This window comes from Netta rufina (assembly GCF_964035555.1).
Source record: "Netta rufina genome assembly, chromosome: Z".
NCBI classification, from domain to species: Eukaryota; Metazoa; Chordata; class Aves; order Anseriformes; family Anatidae; genus Netta; species Netta rufina.
The window spans coordinates 44,251,910-44,265,243 of NC_140126.1; the positions used below are offsets into that span (position 1 = coordinate 44,251,910).

The 13,334-nt window shown below is 42.8% G+C and overlaps 1 protein-coding gene across 2 annotated transcripts in view; it reads left to right on the forward strand.

Annotated features, from left to right (window-relative positions):
* Positions 1-2,610: 2,610 nt before the first annotated feature.
* Positions 2,611-13,334, forward strand: part of SYK (spleen associated tyrosine kinase) — a 57,003-nt gene continuing 46,279 nt past the window's right edge. For both annotated transcript variants that reach the window (XM_084305546.1, XM_084305547.1), the window contains exon 1: positions 2,611-2,851. The gene's annotated coding sequence lies outside the window, so the exon portion shown is untranslated. The remainder of the gene's footprint in view (positions 2,852-13,334) is intronic.

A 13,334-nucleotide genomic window follows, 5' to 3' on the forward strand; every position in this document is an offset into this window, starting at 1 on the left:
TATTGTACAGTATTCAAGAACTTGTAATTTGAACCTCAAACAAGACGGTCCATTTATGATATATATATTTTGTTGCTACATCTTTTTGAGATTTTAACTTTCAATCAGACAACAAAGTGTCAGCCTAGCTTACGACATCATTTACTGTGGAAATAGAGATGGCATTTTAACAAATGCTCAGCTTAAATTTTTACTTACCTGGAGAGTGAGCTGCAACAGGACCGCTTGAGCTGGAGTAAAATTCAGCCCTTGCCAACTGCAACTGCTTTCATCTGTTTGAAACAAACTAGTAGAATAAATTTCATAATTGACAGCAATACCCCTCTCTTTCCACTTAGGCTCTGTGAGTTCAAGAGGTCATCTGAATTGCTGCCACTAGGCAGGAAATTCTGCCAGATCATATGTGGAAATGCCAGGCCAACTGATGAATGCAACAGTGTCATAGTATGTAAGAAATGGTCTGAAATTCTTTATTTTTATATATATATATATTTTATGTATATATAATCCAGACTTTTTCTACAGTTAGTAGCTGGACTAAAAGTTAAATTCAGCTTTAAGCATGAAGTTTCACCATAAAGAGTCATGGCATTTTTCCCAGGCTCCAGCTCCCCCACCTAGCATTGGTTGATACAGCACATGGTCGTGTGGTTGCAAAGCCTCCCACCACAGTAGATGCATTAAGGAAATAGGCATGTCCTCAGAAAGCAGATGTCTTTGAAATCGTATTTGTTAGAAACTAAGCATCAAAACTTCCTCAGATGTTCACAGAAAGTATGGAGGATTACAAAGTAAATGATTGCAGTTGTTGTATGGAGACTGCTAGTGGGAGGCTATGAAGAAGCTATTGGTTTCTACTGAACGTGTTCATACTGGGCAGGAGATTCCACAGATCAGCTGAATCACTCCAGAAGCATTAGACATAACTTGTTCATAGCTGTTTTGCCAGACATAAATTTCCCCCTCCTCTTCCCCAAAGAGAAGAATAAGTTTACATTATCGGTTACTGGCTTCCTAAAGAGCACAGTCATACATCACAGGGGGGGACAATGAGCAGTCATGTCACCTCCCGCAAGCAGAGCAATGCCCAGGCAGTCTCCAAGCAGTAGCCAGCAGTAGTCACAGCAGTAGCCAGAAGACAGCACTGCCCCCTGCCCGTCTCCATCTACCCCCATGCTGATTGCTGGGTATGGTATGGAACATTCTTTTGGTCCATTGGGGTCAGCTATCCCACCCATGTTCCCTCCTCTTACTGCTCACTGTTTGCCTGCTCGCTGGGGATGGGGGCAGAGTGTGAAACACAGAAAGCCTCAATGCTGTGCAAGCAGTGCCCAGCAACAGCAAAATGGCAGCGTGTTACTGGTACTGTTTCAGTCAAAATCCCAGACACAGCACCATATTGCCTGCTATGAATAAAGTTAAATCCACCCTGGGCGGGTCCAGTAATCTTGCTCATGTATAATTTGAAGTCATTAAATATTTATTATTTTTTTTTTTTACTGATTAAGATGAGACTTCTACTTAAAAACGAGTTCATAGCACTGCAATGACTTTCCAAAAGCCGTTTCCTGCACATTATGCCTTGTTCACACTTGAACGTTGTTAGGAAAAGAGCCATGCCATCAAGACATATCCAAGAATCAGGCTTTGTAAATTCTTTGCTTTTTTCTAGCATGTAGGCAGTGCCAATATGAGGTGTATCTACCCTAAAGCAAGTACAAGTCCTTCACTGAAACAGAGCGAAAACAGAAACCTTTTTAACCAGCAGGAGACATGAGGCTTTTGTACTTTGGCAACCCTACTAACTAAAAGGGATGCAATCCATTTTGCAATGGGAAAAGAGAGCCAGTGTTTCTTCACAGAAGATAAGGTTTGTGCCCCACGCTGTTGTAATGCTGAGGTGGGCTTCACCTCCCAGCGGCACTGCCCACCATGGACAGGCTGTGTGCCACACCGTGTAGTCACAGATGATGGAGACATGCCACACTCGCCGAGTCTGAGGACGCTTGTGCCACTTGCCCTCCCAGGATCAGTTGTTCCCTGGAGGGGGATGGTTGCCACCTTTCAGCTGCATTGGGCCACCTGGGTGGGAATTGGCTCCCCATCACCTGGGGTGCTGAGGAGGTTTTGAAGAGGGAGCTTCCTTTAGCTGTGTTTGGAGGCAGGGGAGTCTCCTCCACACCAGGAGCGGCTACAAAACTAGAAAATATTTTTGATTGAAATACATTTTGAGCGAAGTAGAGGACAAAGGGGAGATGCCGTCCCATGACAGGCTCCTGCGTCGCTTCAGTGGGAAACTGTTTCCCTCCTCCAAAAGCGATTTTCTCCCCCAAACCCACCAAGGTCCCGAAACACACGGGACTCCGCCACTCGCGTTTATTCCTTTCCTCCCACGTTTGACGCCCTCGGCTCCTGCACGCCGGGAGCGGAGCTGAGCCCCGCGCGGTCTGGGGCCGTGCCGAGCCGTGCCCGGGGGAGGGGTCCGGGGCTCGGCGGCAGCGGCCGTGCCAGAGGAGGGCGAGCGCGCAGACAGGCAGACAGACAGACAGACACCCCTTGAGGAAGTAGCCGGGGCTGCGAGAGAAAACGAGGAAGCGGCGGCTCCCGCGGAGCCCAGCGCGGGTCCAGCCCCGCTCCCGGCGCTTCGGTGGCCCGGCACGGCTCGGCACGGCTCGGCACGGCTCGGCACGGCTCGGCACGGCTCGGCACGGCTTGGCACGGCTCGGCACGGCTCAGCACGGCTCAGCACGGCTCGGCACGGCCCGGCACGGCCCGGGGGAGCCGCCCTGCCCCGCTTCGCTCCCGGCGGCAGCGGCAGGAGGCGGCGGCGGCGGCGTCCGAGCGAGCGGCGGTGAGCAGCGGGGCCGGGGCTGTAGGGGCGGCCGCTCCGCCGGGCGGTGTGGGGCGGTGTGTGTGTGGGGCGGTGTGTGGGGCATCCAGCCCCCCTCCGGGCGGAGGGAGTTTGGGGGACGCTGGGCTGCGGGGCCCCGGCACCGGCGTCGCCCGTCGGGAGGGAGCGGCCGGCAAACGGGGCTCCGGACGATGCGCCGGGGGGAGACGTCGGGGAAAGAGGTGCAGAGCACAGTGCCGGCGTCCGAGAAACCCAAATCTGGAATTTCAACGGGGAAAAATAGATGTAACTATGCGCAGGTGGAGATGGGTTTTAAACAGAGCGAAATCTGCACGACAGCTAGCCGCTGTAGGGCTTCTGAGCGGTGCATGATATGGCAAAGACTTGACACCCGACAAAATGTCTCTAAAAACGGGCTTCTCTCTTATCAAACTTCCTTATTTTGTTTCTGACAAAGCAACCATAGAGTGTTACTAGAAGTGTTGAAAGCGGGGCACTGCGGGCCTGATGACCAACTCATTGCTGATCACTTCTTGTGTGTGCCAACGTTCATTTAATTTTCTTTTTCTACCGCCACACTGCTTAAACTTTGTGCTGGTTGAAGGGATGTTTTCAGGGCCAATGCTGAGCTGTGCTTTTGTTAGGTGGCATTGATTCTACAGATAGTGTGATACATTGTAAAATACTTCCATTTTAAAACAAAATTGTTCCTTTTAAGGGAATGATCTGCTCCTGATTTATTTACTTTTTAATGTTCTTTTCTGTTGGGCTTTTTTTATGCTCTTTTTGTCCGAGGAAGCTTAGGTCTCCTGACACTTTGGGCTGGATCTGCCGCCTAATCCATGGGCACAGCCATCCGGTGCAGGGCTAGTATCAGCATCTGAAGCTGTGTATTTTTACAGGCGTGGAGGCCGTAAAGTACAGCAGAGTGCAGCACATTGAGGCAGCCCACTTAGAGGAACTATGACTTTTTTCTTTTATTTTTTTTTTATCCCTCTGTTGAGCATTGAGTGATAGACAAATAAGGAAGTTTGAATGTTCTTTATATTCTGACAGTTTTCCTGTGGGGGAGAAAAATTATGGTTTGGTGAAGACAAAATAGTTTCAACTAAAGGGTTTGGAATCAATTAACATGCCCGCAAAAGACTGAAATAGGTAGAGGTAAGTAATTGCTTCAAATTTCAAATTCACTTGAAGTAACTACAAAATCCCAAAACATTTGAAACATTCTGGTTTTGCTTCTTTTTAGAAATGTTAACACAAAAAAATGAAGGGTGAACTGTGTTTCTCTTCAATTTTCACACTGTGGTTCTGACACAAGTGCAGGACTCAACCCAAAGTTGCATGAAGACAGAAAAAGAAAATTGTTTTTAGAAGCAGATGGCAGGTTATGTTGAGAACAAAATAACATTTTATAAGACTGATGGTAAAATTATGAGCTGCATTTAAGCACCTGTGAAGATACTGATAACAAAAAATATTATATGGAGATGTAATCACAGTCTCCCATCCTTTCTTTTGCATCTGTTCTGCCAGAGACATTAGGAGTGAAAGAAGTTACCTCTGAATTGTACGTTGTGTTTAGAGGTCTTGGGATCACAATCATAATTTTTACTTTTTTATTTTGTAATTTTTATTTTTATTTTTTTCCTTCCTAAAGGATTTTACAATATGCAGTATTTAGGAGAAAGCAGTGAGTCTGCTGCTGGCATTCCTGGTTAGAATGTTATGACTGTAAGCAGTTGTGTTTGTTGCATCTGTACCAACTGAAAATTGAGAGTTTGTTGTTGTTGGTTTTTTTTTTTAGCTTTGTGGACTTTGTATCTTTAGCTTTTCTCATCAGTGCCTGGAGATCTGTTGTGTGCACATCAGGTGAATGTTTAGCTGCAGAGTAAAAGAGCTGAAAATGGGATCTTATATGTTTTATATCTTACTTAAATGGAATGCAATACATATCTTTGAATATGAGTTACAATTACAGAGAAATCATCCCAATGAGCTATTTAAATTATTTATTTTGTACTTAGATATAATCATGTGCTTATGTGAGTTCCTAACTTGGGACAAACATGTGTACCACTCAGGCTACCCATGTCTTTGGATCTACAGTGAAGAGTCTTTTTTAGAAGACGAAGATGTTTGTGAGCACAAGTAATAAGGTTCAGTCATAAGAATAAAAACATTTCACCGTGCAAGGGTATGCAGGATCAGCTTCTTAATTTCTAATTGGGGGTGGGTGGGGGGGGAAGCAATTTATTACAGAGAAACAGTTTCATAATCCAATTTAACAGTAATTTTGCTTGTCTTTGACAAACTAAAATATTGGGGAAAAAGGTGACATTAGCTCACTTCTTGATGTTTTAGCTGGCATTTCTAGGAATGCTTGTACAGATAAACATTTCTAATATTTGCTATGCTTTAACAAAGAAACATGAAAAATTTTTGCAGCTTCAGTTAAGCATTTTGTTTTCTCTTCTGAGAAAAAGATAAACCCTGGGTCTTGCAGGATCCTCTTAACACTGCAGATGGTAGTAAAGTACACAATTATTAGTATTTATTTCGAGTGTAGTAAAAATAATTTTATCACAAAATTATGGTTAACATCTGCATTTTCAGCCTGTAATTTTAGGTTTCAGCAGGAAGGTTACATAGCTAGTGTCATGTAGCTTTTAATTTCATGATACAGGGTAACACGGAGGCATAAAATTAAGCAAAAGAAAACCCTTGGACACCAACTTCTGTGTTGCTTGTTGGGGCAATGAGTAAATGTGAGCGTTGCAAGTGCAAGAAGTGTGAAGGAGCCTTTATGCTGCTGCATCACACCAGTGGAATATAGAAATTGATGGAGGAATGGAAAATGGATATGTTTGACACCTGCCTCAGAAAAATAAAATAAAACTTTGCAGCCTGTCTTTACATTCCAAAGCTAAATTTAGGTCATAACTTCCTGTCCCTGTACATACAATGACTAAGTGGCCACTTCTTTAAACATGTTTGTTGAAAGAAAAGAAAGGGAGAATGTTTTTGAGATCTGCTTGGATCCTCATGTTCTAAGGAAACCCCTGTATTTGCAAGATGCTGCAAGCCTTTCCGCTTTACGAGGTACCAGAGCAACTACAAATTTAGCAAGTATTAGAATCTAAATAGCAAGCATGCAGAAGTATGATACAGAGTACTGCTTTGTGCAGTTTCACTATCACTCAGTTTGTAACTAGCTTATGTTGGAAATATGTTAATTTAAATGGCTAGAACTACCTTGCCATTTGTCTGGCTTTGTCTTTCCTTGCCTTGGGACAGTGTTCTTCAGGTCAGGTATGGGATACCAGGTGTCCTGGATGGATAAATCCTAATATATACAGGAATTTCTCTTCCTTTCAAAATGCAAGGAGACAGCACAGGGAATATTTCAGAGCTGATGCTTAGTAAAGAGATCAGAGGCACAAAAAACTTTTGTAAAAAAAGTAGGATTTGAGGCACTAGTATGTAAATCTAGCCTCATAAATCCACACAGTGGATTTATGCACTCCTAGGCTGGGGATGGAGCTGAAATTACAGGACTGCAGGAATCACAATTGTGTTTGGAGGTAGCTAGAGAAAACACAGGCAGGAAGTGTTAGAGTAGAATATATATGCCAGGGAAATGGGTGCACAATCAACTAAATATTTTAACGTTATAAAGTAAACAAAAATAATGTTTGACTTTTTTTTTTTTTTTAATACTTAAAAATTCTTATCTTAAGCAACAGATCCAGTGAAATGAGTAAAAGGACCAGGGGTCAACACTGAATGCACCAGCCACAGCTGTCCTGCACTCATCCTCCTACACAGTCTCTCTTATTATTCTTCTTTCCTTGGACTAGATAATGAAGTAAGTGAGAAAAGGAAAAACTTTATTTTTTAGACCACAGTGTTGAAAACATGCAAAAGCCTGTGGGGTTTCTCTTAGTTAAAGCAAGTATATCTGAGAACAGAATTAGACTTCAGGATGATGAGCTAAAATGTTAAAATGGATGTCACTGCTGATCACCAAGTGTGAAGTTCTGCTTTTAAAAATTCTCATTCAGATTTCACAACTGGCTTGACAAATTTCAGCAGAGTTAATCTTAGTTAAAAACAATGTTGTAATGTTTTTTAGAAACGCTATTTCTTGATTTTTGGTAGGGTTGCCTGAAAAGTTGGCTTCTTAATTTAGATTGAAAAACTGTGGCTAGACACTTACTATAAAGACAGATTTCTTTCAACCTCTTTAAAAACATGGCACAGGAAAATTTGAACTGAACCCCCCTTTTTAACATATTGTTTGTAAAGAACACAGAAAAGCAAGCTGGCGGGTGCTCTAAGCAGGCAGTTATGGATAGGTTCCAACTCCGGGAAACTCAGCCCAAATTTGATAATGCAAATCAAGACAACAAGTTCACTGTATGTAAAAACAAAAGCAAGACTTTGGCAAGGTGAAGGTCTCCAATATCTGAAATACAAGGAATTTAAGTGAAGGAAGCAACATTAATGTAGTCTCTCTTTGACACAGAGTGTTAGAACTCACAACTGTATTTCAAAGAATACGTGATATTTTGCTCAAAAGTTAGTAAAGCCAATCATATGTTTAAGTAAGGATTATTTTTGTAAATCAAGTAGTAGGATTAGCTATCTTTTGAATTAGGGTACCATCATGCAAATTTCTAAGAATCACACCAAGCTCTGTGGTGTAGTTGACACACTGGAGGGAAGGGATGCCATCCAAAGGGAGCTTGACAGGCTTCAGAGGTGGGCCTGTGTGAACCTCATGGCATTCAACAAGACCAAGTCCAAGGTCCTGCTTCTGGGCTGGAGCTATACCAAGCACACGTACAAAGTGGGTGGAGAACAGACTGAAAGCAGCCTTGAGGAGAAGAACTTAGGAATCTTGATTTATAAGAAGTTCAGCATGAGCTGTCAATATGCACTTGTAGCCCAGAAAGCCAAACATATCCTGAGAGACATCAGAAGTGTGGCCAGCAGGGCGAAGGAGGTGATTCTTCCTTTCTACTTTGCTCCCATGAGGCCCCATCTGGGGTACTTCATTTAGTTCTGGAGCCCCCTGCATAAGAAGACCTGTTGAAGAGAGTCCAGAGGAGGGCCATGAAGACAATCAAAGGGCTGGAGCACCTCTCCTATGAAGACAGGCTGAGGGAGTTGGGGTTGTTCAGCCTGGGGAAGAGAAAGCTCCAGGGAGACCTTAGAGTGGCCTTCTAGTACCTAAAGGGGGCCTACAGGAAAGCTGGGGAGGGACTCTTTGTCGAAGAGCATAGTGATAGGACAAGGAGCAGTGGTTTTAAACTAAACTAGGGTAGGTTTAGATTAGATATAAGGAAGAAATTCTTTACTGTGAGGGTGGTGAGGCACTGGCACAGATTGCCCAAAGAAAGCTGTGGGTGTCCCATCCCTGGAGGTGTTCAAGGCCAGGCTGGATGGGGCTTTGAGCAACCTGGTCTGGTGGGAGATGTCCCTGCCCATGGCAGGGGGGTTGGAATGAGATGGTTTTTAAGGTATCTTCCAACCCAAGCCATTCTATGATTCTATGTGTTATTTAAAATAATGAGCATTGAGACAAAGAGCGTAGTTCTGACCAGTTCTGGTCATGCATACGTTAGGACAGGCCCCGAATCACAGTGGGAGGTGAGGCAGGTGGTATCAAGTGAATATTTTCTCCTCACGTCACATGAGGCAAGAAACTGCTGCTGCTTCCGGTTAGCTGAACTACTTTGTGATTATCTCCATCCAGTGAGCATAACAAAGATCTGGACAGGTGCACAGAAGTGCAGGAAAATATCCGGCAGAGGAAGAGTGAATTCAAATCCACTGGACCCTCTTGCTGCAACAAAGGATGCAATCTTCTGTTAGCCTGCTGTAACAACTACTACCACTGGACCATTTGGCAGTGTAATCACTGACATTGCACAGAGGACTGTACACCATGAGTAAAGAAGCCTGACTGTGAGCTATTTTTTTCCAGATTGGCAGTTTGTCATGCAAGAGCTAGGGAAATACTGCTTGTTGGCCCAGAACGTGTTGAGGCCAGGTGCATCCTCTCTCTGCCCAGAGTGATAAACGTGCCTTGTTGAGAGTCTTTCACTGGTCCAGGTGCTGCAAATGGGCTTCCTCTGTGGGAGGAAGGAGAGGGCTCATCTCTCTGCATTGCAGTTCTCGAACATTCTCATATTTTACATGAGAGGTAAGGGTACAGTTCATCCAAATGGTCATTTGCTAGCTAAAAGGGTTTCCTGTCTCTTAGACTGGACTGTTGATTCAATGATGTGCTGATTGGTAGTAGTGTATTTTCATTATGTAGTCTACCTTTGTAATATATGTGTCTTCATAAAAGCTAGCCAGGAAGAGCTGGCCCCATTGCTGGAAGATACTATTTTTGGAGAAGCCTTCCTTCCTTTGATCTGGCTTCTAATCAGAAAATTATTCAACAGATTTTATTTAAGAAACTGATCCTTAATGTTGGCAGTCTAGCTGTGTAAACTAATATCACATTACCACCTCTTCCCCTCTGACCACCCCTCCCCAAGGAAGAGAAAAAGAGACAAAAAAAAAGTGTGTGTGTATGGGGGGGGGGGGGGGGGGGGGGAGGAGGAGGAGGGGAGAGAAGGAAGGGAAGTATTTAGGAAATTTTAGTGACATTTTGATGTGTTTTGCTTTTACTGTGACTTCGTGCTCATAACTATTTTGTTGTAGCAGCCTCTGGTTTACAACCCAAGTCTTCTGTAAAAGGAATACATTCCATCTGGAAACATGCTATGCTGACACGCTCAGTGTCACTCTGTCATTGAACCTGAAAATACCCAGGCCATTGGATGGGAAGTTGCTGTTATTTTTAGCAATTCGTCTTTCAAGTAGACTGATAATATTTTTGTTTTGCTCTTCACATGTTCTGAATGACTTTATATGTTCATTTCACAGCTCTGTCTAGCAGCAGTGATAGCCTCTATGGTACGTAAAGGTGCTTTACTTTCTACTGTTTGAGTGCTATTTTGTCTGGAAAGGCACTAAATATGAAACAAACAAACAAAAAAAAAAAAGATAAGAACTTGATACAAATATATAAAAACTTTATATATCGGCTCAGTAATTCAAGTACTTAGAGGTAGCTTTTGGCTCCCCAAATACATTTTTCTAAGAGCACCTCTACCCAGTCTGTTTTGTCAGCTCTGAGAAGAGACAGTTATGCATGTACTCTTCTGTAGTCACTGAAGAGCCCAAAGCTGGTTGGACAAATTACATTTTGTTTGTTTGTTTTAGAATTCATACAGTGAGCATAGGACACCCCTGAATAGTATACATGGTGCTTTTTCTAAGCATCTGTGTTGGTGAAGGGCAAGCTGTACCCAAAAAGGTCTGTTCACATCTTGTCACAGAAGAAAAACTGTTTCTCAGGAGACTAGACAAGGGTCTTCCTGGAATATCTTGATTACTTTCCTTTGGATATTAGCAAATAGTGGGTCCGCTTTTTTTGTATGGTGGCTTAATGAATACTGATCAAAGTAAACTACTTTGCCCCAAAGGCAGCATGCTTCTATATAAATGATGCTACCTGTTTTTAGATAGGAATGCTTGCTTTGACAGGAGGTATCTTTAGCCGGGGGCAATCATTGCATTTGTGACAGCGTAAGAGCTCCCTGGCAAAGGAGGCAAAGAAATAATGACTAGTTGAGCATTCTAAGAAGAGGAAAGGAAGTGTTGATATTTTTGTGATTTTTTTTTTCCTAAAGAAAAACAAAAAGAGAAAAGAGAAAGCTTTGTTTATTTGTCTGGTGGTATTTATTTATTTAGTTTCAGTAACATTCTGAGCATTTTAAAGTTCAAAGTATCAAAAGGTTTTTCGAGGAAAACTGTGAAATGTGAATATTCTTCCAAAGACGGAAGAGTCTGAAAAGGAATGTGTTGTGGAAGAGAGAAAATAGATACCTAGCATCAGTTAGAGATGGTTTTTTTTTGTTGAGCAATGGCTCTTCCAAGTATAGAAGCTCATGGAAGGCAGCAAAAGACACTTTATGAGCACCAGAACAAATTCTATTTTGTTTGTTTGTTTGTTTGTTTGTTTTAGAATTCCTACTGTGAGCATAAGAAGCCCCTGAATAACATACATGGTGCTTTTTCTAAGCATCTGTTTGCCTTGTAATAGGACAGTAATAGTGCTGCCAAGTCAAGTAATATTTCCTCAGGAAATATTTCACTAGCTATAGTGCCTGGAGTCGTCTGATGATATCAGAGTGTCAGATGCAGTTTCAAATAACTGAAGGCTTTTCTGTCATGATTCAGTGTAGATAAAAACATCTATCTAACCATCTTCAGTACAGATAGAAATGACTCTGGAAAGCACATCCAAACAAAAATATTTTTAAAATAACAGGTTTTTTTTTTTGAAGCTGGTAATACTTTTAAGTGTTTGTGATTTTTTTCCAGTTCTTTGGATGAATGACTTTGGTACAAAGGAGTAGATAACTGGTGTTTACTCTAAACCTGGTAGATGAAGTGTAACTTGTTCAACAAGCAGGTTTTTGTTCTCACGTGGCCAAAATGCTGAGGAGTTACATTAACTGGAGCAAACACTGTTTTTACTTAAGATGAGAAAGCTAACATCAAGGCCACTGACATTCAGAATCATGAGAGCACACACAACCTAGCACAGATGGACAATCCCACTTGTTACTAATGGTATTATTAGACTCAGGTTGTGAACTGCTCAGCAGAAAAATCTTCTGGGCTCAAAGCTACTATATTCTATATCTTAGATACAGTTCAGTTGGAAGAGACCTTCAAAAACCATCTAGTCCAACTACCTAAACACTTCAGGGCTAAACAAAGGTTAAAGAATATTAATAAGCACATTGTCAAAATGCCTCTTGAATAATGACAGGCCTGGGGCATCAACCACCTTACTAGGAAGCCTCTTACAGTGTTTGACCACCCTCAGAATCAATAAATTTTTCATAATGTCCAGTCCAAACCACCACTGGAGGTTCTTTGTGCCATTCCCACATGTCCTGTCAGGGCGAGAGAGACTAGCACCTGTTTCTTCACTTCCCCTCCTCAGTAAGTTGTAGACAGCCATAAAGTCACCTCTTGGCCTCCTTTTCTTCAGACTGGACAACCCCAGTGTCCTCAGCTTATCCTCACAGGACATGCCTTCCAGCCCTTTTATCAGCTTTGTTGCCTTCCTCTGGATGCACATTCTTTACATATTGAGAAGCCCAGAACTGCATACAATATTCAAGTCAGTGCTAAATACAGCAGCAAAATGACCCCTTTTGAATGGCCAACTATACTTTTTAATGCACCCCAAAATGTGGTTTGCCCTCTTGGCTGCCAGGGCGTGCTACTGGCTCATGTTGAGCCTGCTGTTGACCAGCACCCCCAAATCCCTTTCTGCTGAGCTGCTCTATAGCCACTGGCCTCCTAGTCTGTAGCTATGTTCAGCATTACTGCATGCTAGGAGTATCATGTGGCATTTTCCTTTCTTGAACTTCATGTTGTTACTGATTGTCCACTGCTCTAATCTATCTAGATCCTTCTACATGGCCTCCCTTCCCTCAAGGGAGTCAACAGCACCTCCCAGTTTAGTGTCACTGGCAAACTTGCTGAGGATATATTCCACTCCTGCATCCAGATCATTGATAACAGTGTTGAACAGAACTGGACCTAGAACTGACCCCTGGCAAACACCACTGGAGACCAGCTGCCAGCTAGATGTAGCCCCATTCACAACATTTTCAGCACTACTTTTGAGCCAGTTCATCACCCAGTGTAGCACGAAACTGTTTATCTCACAGGTGAAGAATTTATCCAGAGGGATGCTGTGAGGGACAGCAGTAAATACCTTACTAAATTCTAGAAAGATTACATCTGCTGCTTTCTCTTTGTCCAGCAAGTGAGTCACTTTATCATAGAAGATCAGGTTAATAAGGCAGGATTTTCCCTTGATGAACCGATGTTGACTATTCCTGGTAATAGGTTTGTTCTTTAACCGACTTTCAGAATCCCCAAGAAAAATCTTCTCCATAACTTTTCTAGGAATGGAGGTTAGACTAGCAGGTGTGTAGTTTCCTGGGTCTTCTCTCATGCCTTCTTGCTCTTTCTGTAAATGGGTACAAGTTGCCTAGCCTCATCCTTACTTGTTAGGTTAACACCTGCATTAGGTACCAGTGCAATGTTTTCCTTTGAACTAATCTCGCTATTGACATACTTGGCAAGTAAGACCTTGTTTATTTGACACCACATTGTCCAGTATCAACTCAGGTGGAGCTTTGGCTTGTCTTTTTATTCCCTGCAGATGTGAACTGCAGATCTGCACTCTCCCTGTGGAGCCATCCTCAGATGGTACTGTACTGTCCTTTGGCTTAACCTCAGTATTCCTAATTTCCTACGGCCTAGTATTCCTAGTGCCTTGGTGATCTTTGTTTAAAGCACTTTCAGTCTCAGTCTCACTAGTTTATGGGCC